This window comes from Dermacentor albipictus, chromosome 5 (assembly GCF_038994185.2).
Source record: "Dermacentor albipictus isolate Rhodes 1998 colony chromosome 5, USDA_Dalb.pri_finalv2, whole genome shotgun sequence".
Lineage (NCBI taxonomy): Eukaryota > Metazoa > Arthropoda > Arachnida > Ixodida > Ixodidae > Dermacentor > Dermacentor albipictus.
Genome location: NC_091825.1, coordinates 113,032,953 through 113,054,132, shown reverse-complemented (window position 1 = coordinate 113,054,132; position 21,180 = coordinate 113,032,953). Strand labels below are relative to the sequence as shown.

At 48.6% G+C, this 21,180-nt stretch overlaps 2 protein-coding genes across 5 annotated transcripts in view; one reads left to right on the top strand and one right to left on the bottom strand.

The window, feature by feature from the left end:
- LOC135897048 (uncharacterized) overlaps window positions 1-21,180 on the bottom strand; it is a 493,987-nt gene that overhangs the window by 191,643 nt on the left and 281,164 nt on the right. The gene's annotated exons all lie outside the window — the stretch shown is intronic.
- LOC135897047 (transcription factor GATA-3-like) overlaps window positions 1-21,180 on the top strand; it is a 241,240-nt gene that overhangs the window by 96,938 nt on the left and 123,122 nt on the right. Inside the window, exon 1 of one of the 4 annotated variants that reach the window (XM_065425613.1) lies at window positions 18,511-19,122. The exons of the other annotated variants lie outside the window; for them this stretch is intronic. The gene's annotated coding sequence lies outside the window, so the exon portion shown is untranslated. Of the gene's footprint in view, window positions 1-18,510; window positions 19,123-21,180 lie in introns of those variants that run through there. 4 annotated transcript variants of the gene reach the window in all.

The following is a 21,180-nucleotide window of genomic DNA, read 5'->3' as shown; positions in this document are numbered from 1 at the left end:
AGTCAAGAAAGAAAGTCGATCCGTGGTTGGAATTCCGCGAAACCGACACACACGTATGCCCGCGGGCGTGGCCGCCTCGATCGCACACGCCCCTATACATACACCACGTACACAAACACACACACACACACACACACACACACACACACACACACACACACACACACACACACACACACACACACACACACACACACACACACACACACACACACACACACACACACACAAACAAACAAACACACACACACACAGCGAACGCCGTTCTCATACGCAGAAGATTCGCGCATGCGCACTAGCTGCCTAAGTATAATACGTGCCGCGTACGTCTCTTCCCCTTTTACGAGCTAGAAATTAAAGATTTAGACGCATCCGCATGATCTAGATCACGCTGGCGCGGAGGAGGAGGAGAAGGAGGAGGATTGCGCTGGGGCTTTGCTCGCTTCCTCCGCTGTGTACAGCGCTCGGACGAGTCGCTTCGCATACAGTCGCTTCGGACGAGTCGCTTCGCATGCGTGCGTCGCTTCGCACGCACGCATGCACGCACGCGTGCACGGCAGACGCAAAACGAGCGCCATCGGCTCGCTCGCGTTGCAGGAGCTACACATGCCGGCTCGAGGCAAACCGCTCCTCGAAGGCACAGCCGAAAGAGGACGACGTCGACTCCGAGGAGGCTGTTAGCCTTGCCAGCCGGTGGCAACCAGCCGCCGGGCGGGCGGGTTGTGTTTTGTTCACAGACGCGCTCGCGCGCACACACGCAAACACACACACACGCACAAGCACACAAACAGGCGCAAACACACAAACAGGCTCAAACAAACGCGCACACCAAGGAACGAAAGCGGTGCCCTGATTAGGGCGAGTTAGCGTGCGTGTGTGTGTGTGTGCGCGCGCTTGGAAAGAAGGGGGCGCACAGTCGCTAACGACGACGGCTCAGCTAAGCTTTGAAAAGTTTCGGATGGCGTTTGTCGGTTAACGTGTTCGTTATAGCGGGAGGGGGGTCTGCGTGATCGGTCTGCGTAACGAAGCCGATGGCGCGGCGGAAACGGGTGTTGTGTGGCGCGCGCGGCCTGCGTGAAAAAAAGAAAAAAGAAAAAAAAAAGAAGCCTGCGCGGTATATACGCTGTGTGTGTGACTTTGATCAATCGCTCGGGTCTCGTCGGTCCGAGGCCTACATGTCGCGGAACTCTCCATAGATATGCGGTCGCGACGAACGCGGTTCGACACAATGTTGCAGCTGGGGCGCCGAGCTGGCGTTATGCGAGCGTGTGTGTGTGTGTTCACGAGTGCGTGTACATAGCGATATGTAGCGAGGGATCGGTCACGTGATGGAAGCGTGCCGTGCCTCCTATCGGCACGCAGTGCGTTATAATTGCGTTTATCGCGCGTGCGTCGATATTCGACAATGCTGCATGCGCTAAGTGTGCAAGATATGCCTTAAGCTGTAAATTAATTCGATCGGCCCTCCCATGCAAGCGAATGCGATAATGTGCCCTGCACACGAGACCATCATATATATACATATATATGTATGCACCAGCGTGATGAATAACGATCATCAACACCGGCGCCATGGCTGGCGACAGCAGCGGGTTACTCCACTTGAAGATGGAGACGTTTCTGGAAACAAGTGTTCTCGTTATACTTTTCCTCATTAGGTTTCTCTCAGGGAATGCTTAAATTGCGCTGAAATTCTCTAACTGTCTCTGGAATCCGCCAGAATAACTCGGCATGCCCCAAAATATTCGTTATCTGGGAAACGCGCATTTGTATATCAATCGCATAATTCTGTAATCCGCTATACGAGGAGGAGGAGACAGAAAGGAAAGACAGGGAGGTTAGCCAGTGTAAGTACCGGCTGGCTACCCTGTGCTGGGGAAAGGGCTAAAGGGAATAAAAGGAGAAAGAAGAAGAAGAGGGAAAAAATGGAATCCGCTATAGATGTATACCTGAAACGTTCGAAAGAGGGAAACATGCTCGACAAAGCTTTTCTTTTCTTTTACTTTTCTTTACCCTTTATTTCTTTATTTTCAGGTTGTGTTTAACGTCGACCACAGCATATCACGTATTACATTAGATCATCTTGCCATGCATGACATGTTCACCGCTATAGGAAGAAGAGAAAACAACAAAAGAAAACACAAATAACGAAAGGGGCGGCCGATACGCATAACACACACGCGTCCTCTTTCTTTAGCGGTAAACGCATGCCAAGCAATAAGTACCAACCAGACCAGGTTCAACTTCTTCCTATACGCATCTTCAGCGTCCAGAGCATGTGCTATAAAAAGAATTAAGCCACGAACACCTCTCTGCGAGGCGACAACTAAAGGCGGAAACATCCCGTTTTCGCGCCACGTGCGACAGAACACCAAGGCATGCGAAAGTATTACGAGAAGATTGCGAAAGTGAAAAATGCGAGTCTACGAAGAACGCCAGCTTGCCGCACGCCAAACGAACTAACTACTTCCGCTAGCAGAGCGCGCTATAAGAATGCACACCTGTCGCCCCCACGTATATATATATACACACACCCGTTCTACGGGTTTCTGATTCGCGACATCCATTCGCGTCTTTCCTCACGAAACCGTCGATTTATGCCCGCCCGGCATTCAATTCCGCGCTTGCATTTCCGCAGAGCACCCCGCGCACGATTTGTTCCGGTTTAGCTTTTGACGATTCTCTTTATTTTTTTATATTTTTTTCATCAGGGAGAGCCACTTGCTTCGTTTAGCTAATGTCTGCTATTTAGGTCACGTTTCAGACCCCTCGAGTGTGTGTATTGTCAGGATTGGGGGCTCAATCCTTTCGTCCGTGGTCCTTTGCCAAGATTGGAGTACGGCATGAATTCGAAGGTAGCTGGCCCATGCCGTCGTCCAACTTATTTACGCTGAGATCGTTGATGAAGTGAAGAACTGCTTCTCATCGAGAACGAGGAAAAAGGGGTTTATTTACAGAAAATTAACTCAGTCTAACATGACTGTTTGAGAAAAATAGTATTAGTCCAACAGGACTGCATGAGAGAAGTGAACCAGTCTAACATGACTGCTCAAGAGAAGTGCGTCCAACAATCGCACAACCACAGTTTTTATACACTCGATCCGCCCGTCCACGACGCGGCGGCTGTTCGTTTACACATCACCAACTCGCAGCTGCTCTGAAGACCAGTTTACAGACACAAAGGCACACACATTCCGAAGCCCAAGCGACGGTGTTGAAGGTGGTGCCGTTCCGGAAAATCGACGTTGTCGATCGCGCGTCGCTCATTGTTCCGAGCCACTCCAAACCTTGAGAAGCACAAAAATAAGTCTTCCCGCGGTAGCTTCTCCAGGCGTGTCAAATCAGCCCCGCGTTGAGGAACTCTGGAATCATTGTCCACACACCGAATTCGTCCCGTCACCATGTCGAAGGGGCTGGAGGAAGGCGGCGGGTTCCAGCGCAAAGGTCGCTTCTTTGAACGCCTCGCAGCTGCAGCACGGAGAGGTGCAGGTGCGCGTCTTGCACCCCTTGTCGTAATCAGGTGGCAAGGTGGCAGTCTTGTTGTGCAACCCGCCGTTCTTTACAGCGCCTCCATGGCCCCAAAAGTCTCGACTGTCTAGCGCTGACAACCGCTAGGCAGGAAGAGAATGGCTGCTGGTCAGGGGGGGATTGATGTCTTGGCTCGCAGCGACCACCTGTGCATTGATGTCACCGCCCCAAAACATCCAACAAGGACAGGCAACTGCAAAATGAACCCCACAACACGGCTCTGCGCCGAGATGACGTGCATTGGCTCTCACTTTAGACTCGCTAGGCTTCAAAAAAAACAACAACAACATAAGTGCAGAAACAAAAAAATGCTGCATTTCACTATGCCAATTTCTGAAGCAAAATCCTGCTGACAAATTCAGCAATCATGGAGGGAATCCTGCTAAACGAGAGGGGATCTTCTTCGCTTAATAAAATTAACACTAGTAACCCTAAAATTTAGGCGGGACCCTCAAACGCAGAATTCAAATTAGCCTGCTCAAACCATCCGCATTGCTATGCAACTTTCCCTTCTTATATCTAACGGAGAAGTTGTACTCTTGGAGAGTGAGGCTCCATCGGAGCAAGCGGCCGTTTTTGTGTGACATTTGATTGAGCCACGTCAGAGGACAGTGGTCGGTCTCGAAGATGAACTTCGCTCCGTACAAATAACACAACTTCTGGGCGGCCCAAACCAAACAAGCGCATTCCTTCTCTGAAGCGCTGTAGGCTTCCTCTCTTACATTTAGTTTACGGCTGGCGTAGAGGATAGGATGCTCCTCGTTATCGTCGCCGACTTGACTAAGTACCACGCCCATACCTCTGTCGCTTGCGTCGCATTGAACTATGAATTCCTTTGTGTAGTCTGGCGCGCGAAGCACAGGGCGAGAAACCAATAGCGTTTTCAAACTTTGAAAAGCGTTCTCTTTGTCCTTATCCCAGTGTACGTTACTCGGTGCTCCCTTTCGGAGGGCGTCTGTTAATGGACTTGCCAATTGTGAGTAATTCGGAATGTACCGTTGATAGTACCCCACAAGTCCCAAAAATGAACGAACGTCCGTTTTCGGGCGCGGCTGAGAAAAATCTCCAATCGTAGCTATTTTCAGCTCAGCCGGCCGTCTCATGTCCTGACCGACAACATGGCCCAGATAAGTAACCTGCGAACAACCAAACCTACACTTTTCCGCTTTCATCGTTAAGCCGGCTTCAAACGTACGAAGCCTCGCATTGTTGTCGTAATAGAATTTGGCGTTCCTTTGAGCTATTTCCATGTTATTTCCGACTAGTTCTCGGGTTGCGCTTAGCCGTTCCAGTAAATTTAGCACGTATTCAACCACGGTTGGACTCTCCCCTCTTTCCTCCCACATCTCTCTTAACATTCTCAGTGGAGAACGGAGTGTCCTTCCATACACTAGTTCTGCTGGTGAGAACCCTGTCGCTTCATGTGGAACCGTTCGCAAAGCAAACAAAGTTGCCGGCAGACAGTTCTCCCAGTCCTCCTTGTGCTCGTAACAGAGCGCACGCAAAACTCGCTTAAGCACCGAATGCCACCTCTCTACACTGTTTGACTGAGGGTGATAGACAGAACTGTGTATTAACTTTACCCCGCACTTTTGCAAGAATGTGGAAGTCAGTGCGCTCGTGAATACTGACCCTTGATCTGCCTGAATTTCGGCTGGAAACCCAACTCGTGCAAACACTGTCAAAAGCGCGTCTACTACTTCAGTGGAGCTGAGCTCTTTCAAAGGGATTGCTTCTGGAAACTTGGTAGCCGGACACAGCATGGTAAACAAGTACCGGTAGCCTGATTTTGTTTTTGGAAGAGGCCCTACCGTGTCTATTACAAGCCGTCTGAAAGGCTCTGTTATTAAGGGCACTACCTTCAGTGGAGCTTTCCAAGTCTCTCCTGGTTTACCAGAACGCTGGCAGGCGTCGCATGATCTTACAAAGTTTTCTACATCTTTGAAACAGCCAGGCCAGTAGTATTCCATAAGCAATCTTTCCTTTGATTTGTTTATGCCTAGGTGGCCGGACCACCCATTTCCATGACAAAGACTAAAAAGGTCCTCCCTATACTTAGTAGGTATGACTAACTGATCTAAAATCTTACCCTTTCGATCTCTGTAATGCCGATACAACAATCCTCCTCTCTCATGTATCGTTACGTTGCGCCTAGCAATGCCTTCTTTAGCTGTGTCACGTAATTTAGCTAAGCTCTCATCATTCTTTTGCTCAGCTGCCAGTGACTCTCTATCCACGCGTAAGAGTTGATCAAAGTTCTTTGAGGCCGGTGATAACAACGACCCTGTCTCGCTTGGGAGCGCGTCTGCATGCTCTTCCTGCAGGCTAGAACTCTGACACTCTAGTGCTACGCTCTCATTGAGCTGGTCAACTGGCAGGCTCTCCTCAACTGTTCTTTTGTCCCTCGGGCCTAGCTCGGATTCGGGTATTGAAGCTATCCCCTTTTCTGCTTCAGCTGGAGGAGCTTGAGCCTTTTCAGCCGAAAGCGCCGCGATCTTACGAGCTTGGCCTCGGGTCAATGCCTGTACTATGCCCTCTCCCAGTTTGAGCCCTCTGTCACGCAGTAACTGATTCGAACGATTCGAAAAGATGTAGGGATACTGCAGTGACAAAAATTTGGAAACTGCAGCCTCAGTCTCTAGCTCCCCGAATGGTCCACTGATTTTGACTTTGGCCATGGGCAGACATACGCTGTGTTCTTCTACAACCTGTTTTATCCATGCTACTTCTCCGGTGAAGTCCTCTACCATCACGTAAGACGGATGGACAATGTCCAGCGTGGCGGCACTGTCTCTTAGCACTCGGCATGGTTTTCCATTAACTTGCAGGTCGTGGAGATATGGACTTAAAAGTTCCATATTCTCATCCTTTTCCTCCACGTAGGAAAAAACTACGCTAGGCTTCTCGCAGTTTACAGCTATATGTCCCAGTTTGTGGCATTTGTAACAGCGAATTGGTCTAACAGATTCGAATTTTCTTTTCTGTTCTTTTTGTGTGGTTTCTCCGTTAAGTTTCTCCTCGCTCTTTTCTGCGGGCTTTTCCGCCATGTCTACAGGCTCGGATCGTCTAGTTTGCGCACCCTTTTTGAACGGAAATGGCTTCCGCGGTCCATTTCGACCGTCCCAGTTTCCCTCCTCGGCGTTCAACTTTCTACGGGTTGCGTACTCTTCGGCTAATTCAGCCGCCCTTTCCACAGTGTTTACATTACCTCTATCTTGCACCCACAGTTTCACAGCTTGGGGGATGGTTTTGTAAAACTGCTCTAGACACATGCATTCAATGATCATGTCTCTGCTGTCGTACGCTTCCGCGCTTTTAAGCCACTCGACTAGGTTGGCCTTTAAGCTATATGCAAACTCCGGATAGCCCTCGCTATCTTTCTTGCCTGTGCTCCTAAACCTTTGCCGAAAAGCTTCGGCTGAAAGGCGGTATTTCTTCAGGAGACTAGCCTTAACTTTCGCATAATCATATGCATCCTGCACACTCAATCTGGCGATTACTTCCGCCGCCTCACACGGCAACATAGACAGCAACCGCTGTGGCCATGTACTCGGACCGAAGTTCATCTTTTCGCAAGTCCTTTCAAAATTGCTTAGGAACAAGCCTATGTCGGTCCCGACCTCATATGGCTTTAATAGCCTGTCCATGCGGTACGATTCTGCCTCACTTGATCGACCCAGAGCTCCTTCACTTCCTTGAGACAACTCCAAACGTCTGTTTTCAAGTTCAAGTTGCATTTTTGTTATCTCGCGATCTTTATCGCGTTCCTCTCTCTCTCTATCCCGTTCCTCTCTCTCTCGTTTTTCTCTGTCCCGTTCTTCTCTTTCTTTTTCCCGTTTCTCTCTCTTTTTGAGAAGTTCCAATCCCATCTCAATATCTTGCTCACTGGCCTGATTGGAAATTAGCTCCAATAATTCCGATTTGAGCATTTCCTTGCGTACATTTAGGCCCAGTTCCTCACCAACAATCAACAACTCGTCTCTCAGCAATGTCCTTAACTCCATGACTGCTGCTTTACTGCCTTGATTCTGCTCTCTAAATCTAGCTAGGAAAACACAACCTAGCTAACACACAACAATCTAGCTTCCCTACTGTTCTAAACAGAACAACCACAAAATGAAGCCTAGAGAGTCAAAGCAAAAACCAAGCACTCACCGCAGATACAGCACCATGTCGCAAAGTCCATCCCACCGCTGCCACCAGTTGTCAGGATTGGGGGCTCAATCCTTTCGTCCGTGGTCCTTTGCCAAGATTGGAGTACGGCATGAATTCGAAGGTAGCTGGCCCATGCCGTCGTCCAACTTATTTACGCTGAGATCGTTGATGAAGTGAAGAACTGCTTCTCATCGAGAACGAGGAAAAAGGGGTTTATTTACAGAAAATTAACTCAGTCTAACATGACTGTTTGAGAAAAATAGTATTAGTCCAACAGGACTGCATGAGAGAAGTGAACCAGTCTAACATGACTGCTCAAGAGAAGTGCGTCCAACAATCGCACAACCACAGTTTTTATACACTCGATCCGCCCGTCCACGACGCGGCGGCTGTTCGTTTACACATCACCAACTCGCAGCTGCTCTGAAGACCAGTTTACAGACACAAAGGCACACACATTCCGAAGCCCAAGCGACGGTGTTGAAGGTGGTGCCGTTCCGGAAAATCGACGTTGTCGATCGCGCGTCGCTCATTGTTCCGAGCCACTCCAAACCTTGAGAAGCACAAAAATAAGTCTTCCCGCGGTAGCTTCTCCAGGCGTGTCAAATCAGCCCCGCGTTGAGGAACTCTGGAATCATTGTCCACACACCGAATTCGTCCCGTCACCATGTCGAAGGGGCTGGAGGAAGGCGGCGGGTTCCAGCGCAAAGGTCGCTTCTTTGAACGCCTCGCAGCTGCAGCACGGAGAGGTGCAGGTGCGCGTCTTGCACCCCTTGTCGTAATCAGGTGGCAAGGTGGCAGTCTTGTTGTGCAACCCGCCGTTCTTTACAGTATGCAGTCAAACGGCTTCGACATATCACCCTGCTGAGCACACGGTCGACGTAACGGTTCAGACCCCCGGCCGGGGCGGCCGCATTCCAGTGCGAGTGGCCATTTGGGCTCAGATAACGTACAATAAAAACGCGCGTTCAAGAACATTTTTTTTAATGTTCTACGTATCAACCCGGTGTTCCCGTATAGCCAAAGCCGCGAAGCAGCGTCAATTATCCACTAGAATTCCATCGATTAACTCTGCAACTGCTCCTTTTCGCGCACTGATTGATGATTGTCTGACTGATTGCTTTTACGGTAGTCGAAATGCTGGCGACATTCGTCGCCAGATTTTCTATAGAATGTTTTGTTATTCTATTTACTTCCGAACCTCCTTCGCTCTTCTTTTATCGCGGCTCACATATCTTATCTTTCTTGAAGTCATGACTGACAGCGCAGCTAGCTTGCCCATCATGGTCGCCGCTGTTGAAATAAAGGCGGCTCCATCTTTGCAAGAAAGCCCAGCAGGCATTGGCTGATCTCGATCCTCGAGCGCCGTACTTTGTTGGACATAACTATTTGAATTAATAGAATACCAGAGATGAAATTGAAATAGTGGTTCGTAACGCGCCAGCTCGTGCAAAAAGCTTGTCGATGTTCAGTTAAACAAGATAGCAGCGAAGAAAAGGAAGCCCCCATCCTTCGTACACCAGAATCGAAGGCTCACCCACCGGCTAAGTGTGGAGACACCGACCCGTTCGCCTCGGCATTGCAAGACAACGCGTCATGTGAGCGGAAGCGCAGTGCACGCCTGCAGCCTTCGAGGCTCGCCGGCGATAAATCCACGCTTTTCGATGGAGCTGCACGTGTGCAGTTGGTATACATCGAGAGAAGTCGACGAGACACGGCAGACCATGCAGGCTTATTTGCTGGCCAAACGGGGGGGACCTTGGGTGGCAAATTATGCCACGGCGCCCGAGCTAAGCCTCTCTCTCTCCACCCCGCCCGAGCACGCGCACGAGATGTGTGCGCGCGGGTAGAGAAGAAGGTCGTGTGCTTCCCTGCGGGGCAGAGCACTTTTTCCTAGCACGCGCAGCGCCTAATCTGGGTAGGCAAGGGACGAGGAGGAGGAGGCACGGCACCATGCGATGCCGGCAGGGGTGATAATTTGGCGTGGTGGTACAGGAAAATGACGGCGGGTGGTGCAGTGTCAACGCACTGTGTGTGTGTGTGTGTGTGTGTGTGTGTGTGTGTGTGTGTGTGTGTGTGTGTGTGTGTGTGTGTGTGTGTGTGTGTGTGTGTGTGTGTGTGTGTGTGTGTGTGTGTGTGTGTGTGTGTGTGTGTGCAATCTGAGACGGAGCGGGTGCGTATAAACTTAACTGTCATAGCGAAATCTATCTATCTATCTATCTATCTATCTATCTATCTATCTATCTATCTATCTATCTATCTATCTATCTATCTATCTATCTATCTATCTATCTATCTATCTTATCTGGGCGAGGGGAAAGGGATCGTTTGTGCCCTGTTCCTTTTACCATACTTAAAAGGTAACAAAGATGAAAAAAATAGAAAGTGCCTGATCGCATAAATGCCAAATCGCAGACGGGTTCTGATCACTTCCTGCGTTTTATCATGGCACGGAGCGGGCCTGAGGCGCCACGTGCGACGCCAGGGGAACTTTGCTCGTATGCAAAGTGATATTCTTTTCCAATTACTGCGGCCCATCTTTATAAAGGCGATAGCACGCAGTCTGGTGCTCTGATTCACCGCTAGGTGCCGCTGACATCGAAAATGCATGGTATGCGAAGGTACGAAGGTATGCGAAGGTAGCCAGTGAGACCCGGAGGTAAACGTACACCTTCCTGAAGCGCTTGCATTTGAAGTGGATGCTAGCATCGACCTGTCAGTACTCGAGATGAGCAAGATATGTTTAAAGTATTGGTGAAAAAAAAAAAAAAAAAGCTGACGAGAGATTGATACGACCAGATCCGTTACAGGCATAGGTGGCGGTACAAGGTACATACAGAAGTGTTGAGAAACAGAATAAAATGAAAGATGAAGTAGATGTATACAAAAAAAAATATGCTAGAACGAAAAAAAAATTATAGCTTACCTGATGGACTTAAGCAATCTAGGTGGCTATTTGTCACGGCCCGTTTCAAAGGGTATGGCCGTAAATTATGATCATCATCATGAAATATCTGACCCGTCTACACCACACATTCGATATGTTTCTTTTTTTTCACAAACATATACTCCGGGAAGTGGGCTTCAATACCCAGTCCCACGCTTCTAAAGCGGCCAATCTTGTCGAGCGACGGAAAGCTCATTCTTCACTACGTGCGCTCTGGGGAACATAAGTGCAGACCGACATTGGTTGTTCGGGTGTCCCGATTTGGGAGGGAATCCGCTTCACTTCCCCTGCCCTGCCACTTGCACGGTGACGCGGAAGTTCGCAGCATGTGGGACGCCCGACAGCCGTCAACGTTAATCACCAAAGAATCACCGTTCACGCAATACGACAACCTTTTTTTTTTTTTTCTCGTATACAACGACTGTCAATATACGTGTTCCATACTTCGAGGAACCCGTATGGGTTTCCTTTGTAGCAATTGCTACGAACGGGTGGATGTCTGAGTTCCCTTTATACGTGTACAGCTATACAGTTTCCCACGTGACGTTGCCGTGTACATAATTCTCTCGGCTCCGGCTGCTGCACCTTTTTTTACAGCGTCTTGGCGTGACGCCAGGCAGTGCGTTAGCCGCGGCTTTTGCCCCGCAACGCCGTACGCGTCCCTCGCGCGTTCGGTGAAAAAAAAAGGAAAAAGAAAATCGCCACGTCAATTGATGCCGCCGCATGGCGTACACAGAGAAGTCGCGCGCGCGATCAAACAAAACACACGGCCCGGGTTTTCTCGTACGGGCGCGGTAATTGCTCGTTATTTGTCCGATCGACGACCCTCTTCCCGGTCAGTGCGAGTACGGGCGGGAAGAATACGCGCGCACGCTTTAAAAAAATAAAAGACAGATAGATAGAGAAAGGTAAAGAGAGAGGAAGAAAATGTGATACTATACAGGTTTCCCCATAATCGCGTGCAGCCTCCACATGCACGCGACGAGTAAACGCGCAGCCCTTGCTGGAGTACGCGCGCGTGAAATACTGCGACGGCCCGCGACGGACCGTTGAAACTTGGGGCAGTCACGCCACTTACGTGGAAGCGCGGCGCCCTGAACGTGCAACTGGCACGCGCCTCTGTATACTCTTCGGTCAAGTGCGCGCTGCGTCAGCGCGACGAGCTAAAGCCACACCACCATGCACTGCGCCGTATTTCATGTTTTCTTTTTTTGTGCCGCGTTTTCGTTGCTGCGCGGTATACATAAGCCGCGCGACGTATATAGAACGGAGAGTTCATATATATAGACGCGAGGCCGAGTCGACGACTCTCTCGCTACATTTTTAAAAAGTCAGTCACGCGGAAGTCTCGGGATAACTGCCGATCCCCACGCGATGTTTCTGTTTTGACGCCAGCGTAACCTGCGCTGTAGCTGCTCGCGTGTTCGGAGGAGCTCTCCGTATATAATGCTTCTTTTTCTGATGAGAACTGCCACCGCTCCCTTATAACGCACCTCCTGCAGATGCTGAGCAGACGCTGAAGCGGGCGCTATGCGGTTTGATGCGACGATTTCCGCTATCTGCGGCGGCGACCGACGAAACGTACATCCCGTGAATCGCGATCGTGGTAGGTGCGGAGTGTTTTTAAGGCGTCATCTGATATCCCTTATCTGCTGGCGTAAATACTCCGCGGCGTTTGTCTTGCGAGATATCGCAAGGAGTGATCGCGCCGCCGACGGCAGGTGGTTGTTCCCGCCTCGCTCCAGACGTCTATCCCGCTTTTTTTGAAGCGTCATTAGCGCCGTCTCGCGAGCAGACCGCGTAGCTTTGCACCGTGAGCGTACGTAGCGTTCTCATCGTATCATGCGAGAATCGCTGCCAACACGCACCCGCTGAGTTTTTATTGTTACGCCATTGAGAGTCAAGATTGCTGCACAGAATTACCCTTGCTTGTAAGCGCATGTATACGGTAAACCTTGGTGGCAAGCGCCAGTATGAGACCCACATACCTTTGTCTCTCAGCGATTAGGAGCTTATGAGGGTGAGTCGTGGCTTGCCATTGTTTCTCGCGAGGTGCAGTAAACTACACGTTCTGATAGCATTTATTGACCGCGCAAGTAATCGTAGACTATACACAAAGAAGCACGAAAAGAATGAGTTCAATGAGAAGTATGCTTTTCAAAGAGAACACTGAGTTTTATTGGGCTGCCGATAAGACATGCATCGATTTCGCAGCCTAAGGCGGCCTGTCAGTCTGCTTGATTTTTTTTTTTATCGATAAAGCGGGAGCATTTGCGTTCCCTTTTAAGAGTTGATCGTATTCTACTTTGGTACTGCACTGGCACTGAAATGGTTCGGTACTGTACCATTTCGCCCTTTCTCGTCACGCGTGAGCAACAACATTTATGAGACAATGATAGGCCGCACTTTATTAGGCTATATATATATATATATATATATATATATATATATATATATATATATATATATATATATATATATATATATATATATATATATATACAGACCCGTGAAAACTAAAAAGAAAAGAAAGAGAAACTAAGCTTTTTTCCGTAGTTTTACTTTTCATCAATTTGTTATTATTAGTTACTGTAGAAGATCGCCAAGGCACGTCACTCGACGGGTTCTCTTGCTGTGATTCGCAAAAAAAAAAAGGTATTACATTTGTACGCGGCGAAATCGCGATCGCTCTTCAAACAGTGCGAAACATGGCCGCCCAATCAAGTGCTGTAAATTATGTGCCAGTCTTCAGCAACTCCGTACGAGTGTATGTATAGCCAAGGCCAGGGCTCGTATTAGCCCGTCGTTAGTGAGAAGCCGGCTACGAGTTTATATATACAGAGGCAGGAAAGGCTCGCCCATTGTTCGTTACTAATCCTCCCGCGAAACTTCAGTTGGTGTCGCGCGGGGTGTGTTTATACAGAGGCGAACGGTGGAGCCGGAGCCCTTCTCCTGGTTCTCGTCGTTGGTTGGCGACAAGACCATGCGCATTCATGCGTGTCCCTACGGTTGACCCACACGCATACCCGTACGTGTACGCTGCCGTGTACGTGCCCGTATAAGTTGACCCGTACATACCCACTACACTGCACGGAGTTGGGCGAGATTCGCACCGGCTAGATCGCGCGACCGATCACGATTGCGGCGAAGGAGGGAGCGACTGAAGGCGACCCGTGTTCACACTATAGCGATCGCGACATGCCCGTCGCCACAACTGAATGTCTCGCGATTGATGCGGTTCAGCGCCAGCGTGTTCCGACGACGTCCTGCTCTTGCACCGCTGATAGGTTCAGCAGTTTTGCGACTCCAACAGTGGCGGAGCTGAAAAAGTAGAGCAGCGTGCGGACGGACCCGAAGCGATCGCTTTTGGACGAATGAAAGCGACCCGGCCTTTCCGAACGTCGCATTGCGACGATTGGGCTGACAGCAGAGGGAAGACGAAGAAAGAAGACAAGAAGATTGCTACCGTCTTCTATTCGGTCTTCGTCTTCTCTGCGCTGGTGGGCCCTGTGATGCAATCCTTGAAAAATCTCCGAACTTTGATTCCTTCTATAAGCTTTGCGACGAACTTGTTCGCTTCACCTGTGCCAAGCCGCTGTGAATGCTGTCTTGTTGAGACCGTAAAGTGTATTATAAACAGACTTGTATACGTTAAGACAAAAAGAAAAGGTAACCGATTACAATTACAATTATTCTTTCAAAGATGTGTTTGATTACAGTTACCAATTACCGCCCCACGGAAGTTGAACAAGCACTAAAAATGTAATCGATGACTTTTACGTTACTTCATTCCAACCTTTTAACATTGCACCAATAAAGTTAATGCGAGTGCATAGAACGAGCCGACTTGGCTCTTTCGAGTCATGCTCTTCAGCCATTCACACATTGTTTATCTTCACTTACAATTGCCTTTCAAAAACTTTTTTTCGGTCATCTTCCCTCACTTTTTATGTGACGACATCTGCAAGGAATCTGAGAACTCGCTGAATGTGCGCGTTGGAGCGTGGCCTCCGAGATTCGCAGCTACAATCCCAGATAACCAGGCTCAGTGCTTAACTGCATCTGGCGCTCGGAGAAGCTGATCTTGGCCTGGCCGTTAAAAAGTTAAATGAAAACAATCCGTAGGTGTTCGTTTGCCATCAACACCCGAAGTGACTACTCCTATCTAGTCATACCATAGCCGGTTCGATTTGTCGGCCAACATTTAATTTGTCGGCCATATTGTAGAGCGTATAAAGACGCAAAATCAATAACTGAGCGCCCGGGTCGTGCCTTTCTGAACAGGCGCCTTCTTGAAGTTGCTACGTGACACGACAGTGTAGCGTTCGATTGTATGTGGAAGCTGCCAAATTAGGGTGGTCAAAGCTGTGTCGGCAGTTACGGCTTGGCTCGTCATTAAAGTAAATGATGTCACGCAATTGGTTACCGAAAAAAAAAAAAGCAATCGACTAACAGTACACGTTACTGAATAAAAAAAAAAGTGATTGATGAATCAGAAAACTTCGATAAACTGTGATTGTTTACGAGTAACTGATTACATGCAATCTTTTTTTTTCTATTGTTTTTTTTTACGTACTAGCCTGATTAGTATATGGTGAAATTCGCGAGCGTGTAGAAGATTCTCGGTGATGCACTGCCGCGCAGCGCAGCTCGGCCGGCGAAAGGGGGAAAACCACGGGCAAACCGGCCGCGTCAGTTTCGTCACCCCGCCGAGAGATGGCGGCACCGCGCGGCCCCTTCGATCGGCCGCCCATTCGCTTTCGGTGCCGGCCGTCGGCGTTCCGCCGGGTTCCACTTTGCGAGAATGACGTCGAGCTCCGCGCTTCCTGTTATCTCGTCAGAAATCTCTCATATCTTAATTGGCGGCGCGGGGGGGGGGGATATTTCCGCACCAGCCTCTCTTGCCTGAAGAGAGCGTGCGCTTCCGCTGTCGCATTTTCCCTATCGGAGCGAATGAACTCGTACGAGTCGCCATATAAAGAGAAGAGGCATGTTACGTCCACAGCTATAAGACTCGAAAAGAGGTCCCTTCGCAGACCTCCTGTTTTCAAACAGCTAGTTATTCGGTTGTTCTTGTTTTTCTTCTTTCAACGGCGAGCTGTACGTGTGTCGGGTGCAACGTCTTCAACCCCCTGCGCTGTTCTTGGAAGTGTCGCCCGCTCCATCAACTCTCAGAAACGCCTTTATACACTTATTCGGATGGGTTTGCTGCTGATTAGCAAAAAATGAAAACGCGGCGCATTTCGAGGAGGTACAAGAGGGCTATGTCGAACGTTCGATTATAAAGGAACGAAAGAGAGACGGTCACTGATTGGAATAACCTCACGGATGATGTCGTCAGACAGACATCATTACATTCATTTCAAGAGCATTTGAATTGATTGTTCTTAATTGACCTTGTCGCTGTATTCTCTTGTTGAATTTCTATGTGCAATTTTGTTTTCTTTGTGTCTGTAATTCTGTATCTTAACACAATGTTTCCCACCTGCTATGATCTTGTGTACAAAATCGCAGTATTCATAAATAAAAATAACATAAATAAAATAGTTACCAAAGGAGGCGGGAAATCGTCCTGCTACGCGTAGCAAGATATTGAGATGACGACGAGTAAATGCTAGGTGTCAGCATGGAGTACGGCAATGATAAGAATAAATGAAGTGGGTGATGCGCTGCACCGAGAAATGCACGACACTAGACCAAGTTAAAACACACACGCAGCTCTGTTTGCCTGTGTTGTGCGTCTCTCGCTACAGCCCCGTCATGTTCATTCAGCACCGACTAGCCGAGTTTTCTGCTCTGCTAATGAATAGCCAGATTTGTTTTCTCGTATATTTTGTGTTCTACGTGTTATTTTTTTGCTACTATTGATGTTGACGTGCACTTATTTCTGTGTCACCAAGAAGAGGGGCAAAGGAAAAGAGAAACCTTTGCGTGGTTCTATTTTCGGAGCATTACTTTACGGCGATTCTGTTACGTTCCAGTCCGTCACGCGGATTGGCCGATCCTAACGATCACGATGCGCATAATGCGCCCTGCTTTAGTCGGTGTGCGCGATTCTGCTGCAATCTCTCGTAAGTAGAAGACGGGTCAATGTGCCATCAACTTCACCAGTGGAACAGAAAGAAGATTTCCAGCTGCCAGAGAAGTGACGAATAATTTTCATGAAGTGCGGCCTAAAGAACAACGGAATGGTATACGAGGGTACATGAGGCTCGTGTCAACGAATACAAAAAAAAAAGCTACAGGACAAATCTTGTGAAATATTACGAGGCTATACTTCTATATTCACTGATGAATGCACGAACAAAACAGGGTATCAATTAATAGTCGAAAGAACAACAAAATGAATATCAGTCAGTAAAAAAAGAAAGGGTAATGAAGGACAGGTTGCAGAAGGTGGTGATAGAAAGTGGTGGTCGTGAAATTGAACTGATCAGAGCAGTGGGGCTTTGCACATCTACTAAATATTCAGAGTGCGAGCAAGCCCTTTTATTTTTACCTGACCTGAATATTCATTAGGCACAAACAGTAGTGACAATCGCGCAACACGTTATGTAAAAACGGCGAAAACAGTATTCAACAAAACGCCCCTGTACTGTGGGCTTACTTACACGGCTTACTTTATGTGCGGAGAAGCACCCTTGCGGGTGAGCAGCAAAATCTTTGCAAGTTTCGCGTTCTTATATTTTATAGTTTGCCGTGGCGAGGTGACTCACAAGATCGGAGTTTCTGACGTTACGATCTCGTTTTAATCTCGCTGACAATTCGTTTGGAACCTTGTAATATACTGAACCCAAATCTAGCTCCTCCTGCATTTTTTTTTAATTGGTGTCGAAAGAACCTTTGCGTGCACCTGCTGGGCAGCATAAACACGGAGAAAATGTTGGTTTTTCAAGAATGTATATATATGTATATTGAAGGCTTTTTGAATATCAACCTCTCCTTTGCCTTTTAGTGACATTGTTAAGGGTTTGTAACGTTACGTTCAAGTACTCTTTTGTTTTCTTCCCCATGATAAGATATCCGTGCATTTGATATTAATGCGCCATGCTGTAATCCGAACGCAATATAGAAGCCTATGTATTTATGGAACTGACGCCGGGAAAGCAAAAAGCAGTGTGCACTTCAAGACAATAGCAAGCATATAAGGCGTGTGACTAAGCCGCAGCTAACTTGCTTCACGCATTAATGCCCATTTCTTCTCTTCATTTTTTTTTTTCGTTTCCCCTTTTTTTTGCGCATAGGGTTAGGAATTGATTGTGCAAGGCATGTACTACGTGGGGAGAAGGCGAGGCTGAAGACAATCATTAAAGAATAAATATCTCAAGCGCAGTCCTGGAGACTCTTGTGACAGAAAAGAAAAGGAAAAAAAAAGAAAATGTGGACGGCTAAGAGCACAGTCGATTTGTCTGACAGCCTGCAACTCTGGGCGCCAATTCATTTGGACCTTCCCCCTCTTTCCAAGCTACTTCGCTCGGTAAAGAGGGAAAAAAATAAATTCATAGAATGCAACACTAAAGAGAACCGCATTTCAAAAGCCAGCCCCATCTGCACACTCCAAACAACAACGGGGGGGCCTCTTTGCAGTCCTTCTCTCAGCATCCCCATCCGTCAATCAAAGAGAAAAAAAAATCGCGCTTTCCCCCCTTGATTGGCACACCCTCTCCCTCAACGTCGCTTCCGTCCAATCGGAGCGCAGAACCAGAGACGGGCGTCCGATTGGTCGGCGGTGCCCTAGCGCGTCAGAGCCTGAGGCTCCTCCCCTCGCGCTTCCCAAGTAGGCGTCCCTCGAAGCCCCGGTCCCGCCCCTTTCGCGACGCAGGTGGAAAGAAGGCCGGCCTCGCGCGGTGTGGCGCGTGACCCATCCAGTGCGGTTCGGAGCGCTCGGTATCGCGGGTTGTTGCAGTGCGCGGGACGTCGCCGTTCGTCGTGCGTTTGTTTTCTTTCCGGTGTTGCCCCTGGCTGGCTGGCCTTTTCGGCGAGAAGTGCTTTTATTTTCCCACTCGCGTTGCTCCGTGCCGAACGTCTCTCCCCGACTGCAGCTTCGACGACCGTTGGTGCGCGACATTTTTCCGAAGGGTTCGTTCCTGGCCGACGAGAGAACAGAAGTCGTCGGCGTATTTGCCTTCTGTTGTTTCGCCCCCGCATCTGTATGTCCCCGTGAACGACCTCGTCTTGCCGTCGTCCAGACCCGAGTCGCTCGCTACAAACACGCACGAGCTCGACGTTGTTTTCCCCCCTCTGAGCGTCTTGCGTAGTTGTGCACGTGCTACAACAACTACGGGAGTCGTCGCAGCGACGACACCGGCGACGGGTCCCTGTGTGCGCGTCAAAGGAGGTGCGCGAACGGTGCGACTACGGCGTGCTCCGTGGTGGGCGGCGGGAGCGCACGCTCGTCGTCGCTCGCCGCTGGTCGCTCCTGCCTGCCGGCATGGCTGGCGCCGCACCACGGCTACTATGAGGATAACCTCAGCTGCGCCCTCAAGTCTCAGGTGAGCCGCCGCCCCCATGGCGTCCGAGCCCTAACCACATGGAGCGTTGTTTGAGGCGTCGTGGTCGGCGTCGCCCGGCGTCATGGGTTTAGATTATTAGGAGTACGGAGATTGGCTTTTGTTCTTTTGATTTCACAACTTTTTTTCTTTCAATTTTTGATAAATAAGGGGAAAGGAGAAGCGAGTTAACAAACTCTATCACGTTAAGCAGAGTCCTTGGTACAACGATGTTGGCCTTGCGAGTTGCATTCAATCGCACGAAAGAAGTCAGGCCCGGATTTGGTAGTAACGTATTGTCACACTTCGTGGGACAACGTCTTGTCTCGTGTTCCGCGGCGCTAAACTTATTTCGAATTCGTTAACGCGTGTCGCTCTGGGTAATCACCCTAAACCGACATTTACGCCTGTAGAGGCAATGATGCAGGGTTTTGAAAGAAACCCCCCAAGAAAAACGCTCCCATGTGGTTGGACCTTTTCGCCTGATAGCCAGTATACTTTCACAGCACCCACACGTTCAACTGTAGGCCTCCCTAAGCAGAGGTTCATTCCGGCTTCTCATGTGCGAGCGGAATCCTTTAACGGTCGCGAGACTTACAACTTGAGGTGAACGTTAAGGACGCTTCCGCGGGGTAAATTAGGTATCTACCACTGTATACGGTGACGCATAGCAAGACTGTTGCTTTAAGACGTCAAATCCAATGAGTCTATTAACGACTTTCTGCTTCACATTCATTTGCTGCACAGTCGAATAATTTGTTATTTGTCTTTTGCGTATTAATCTTGAAGACACTACAATTTCTGGTCAGTTTGGCTTTTAGCGCCCTTGGTTATAAATTATGGAAATGGGTAGCTTTTTACACCTTGGTTGATGCAGGCTTCCACCCACTCTCGTGACTCCCCCCCCCCCCCTTTTTTTTTAACCGTTGCATCCGCGCAAATTATTTTTCATAGGGAATTGTCTCGTGCGCTATAGCTTCCGTCAAAGGTCCATGTTTTCCACATATGGTGAGGCTCTATAAAGAGTTTGCGTAACAAATTATATATGCTGTGGCGGACTGCTATGCGACGTTAAGAGCAAAGATATAATGACAGCCTGTTATCCATAATAATTTACCATCCCGCGCCATACTAAGAATTTCGCGCTGGAGAACTTGCCGCTCAATTCGCATTCATATTCTGCTCTGTAGATGTCATGCCGTACTCATCGATAGATATAGTTTCTTCAGTGCGCAAGTATCTGTGAAGACGGGTCTTTGCTTGATCCTGAACATCGAAGAAAATATAACTTGAGCTCTTTTAATGCGCTGTACGTGCAGACGTTATCTGGAGATGAGCCACAGGTGCTGGTGATATAACAGTAAACACCTAAGGCTTCGCCTTCACATGACCACGCGATTTATTTATCGTTTTATTTTACTATTTCGTCGCCACTTGTAGCGCACAGACACACGGCTACGGCTCGTACGTCACCAAACATTAGTATTGATAGTCACTCGCTTAGCATTTATAATTAAGCTTCACCGTCACGAGACATACGCATACGTCGCTTACGTGCGGATCTTTCATAAACCAACCTCGCCCAAATCTAAACGTGAGGCAATCCGCCAAACACCAACGAGAAGTGCCGTTGAGAATAGGTGACTAACAATGGCAGTATCGGCAGAGCACGCCAATAGCAACAGCAGCCGTACTCAGATCGACATGAAATATACGCACGTGCGAAACTTACGCATCTCCTTTCGAAAGCATTTCCTGCATACAGCGAGTATAGCCTGCATTTACCGTTAAAACGCAGATATTTCTTACAAAAGGATGACTTTGGTCTGCACATTGCACTAATATACCCGTACCGTCTTTCGCCATTTGTAAAAGCATAGAAATAAAATTTTAAAAATCGGGAATTAACACTATAGCGATGTCTGTCGACGTTCCATTCCATTACGTCCGGCCTTATTACTTAACGATGAATCCGTTAGTCTACCATGACTATGTTTCCAGCTCTAAGAATCAGCAGGTTGTACACCTACACACAGTTTGAACACATAACATTCACTGAGG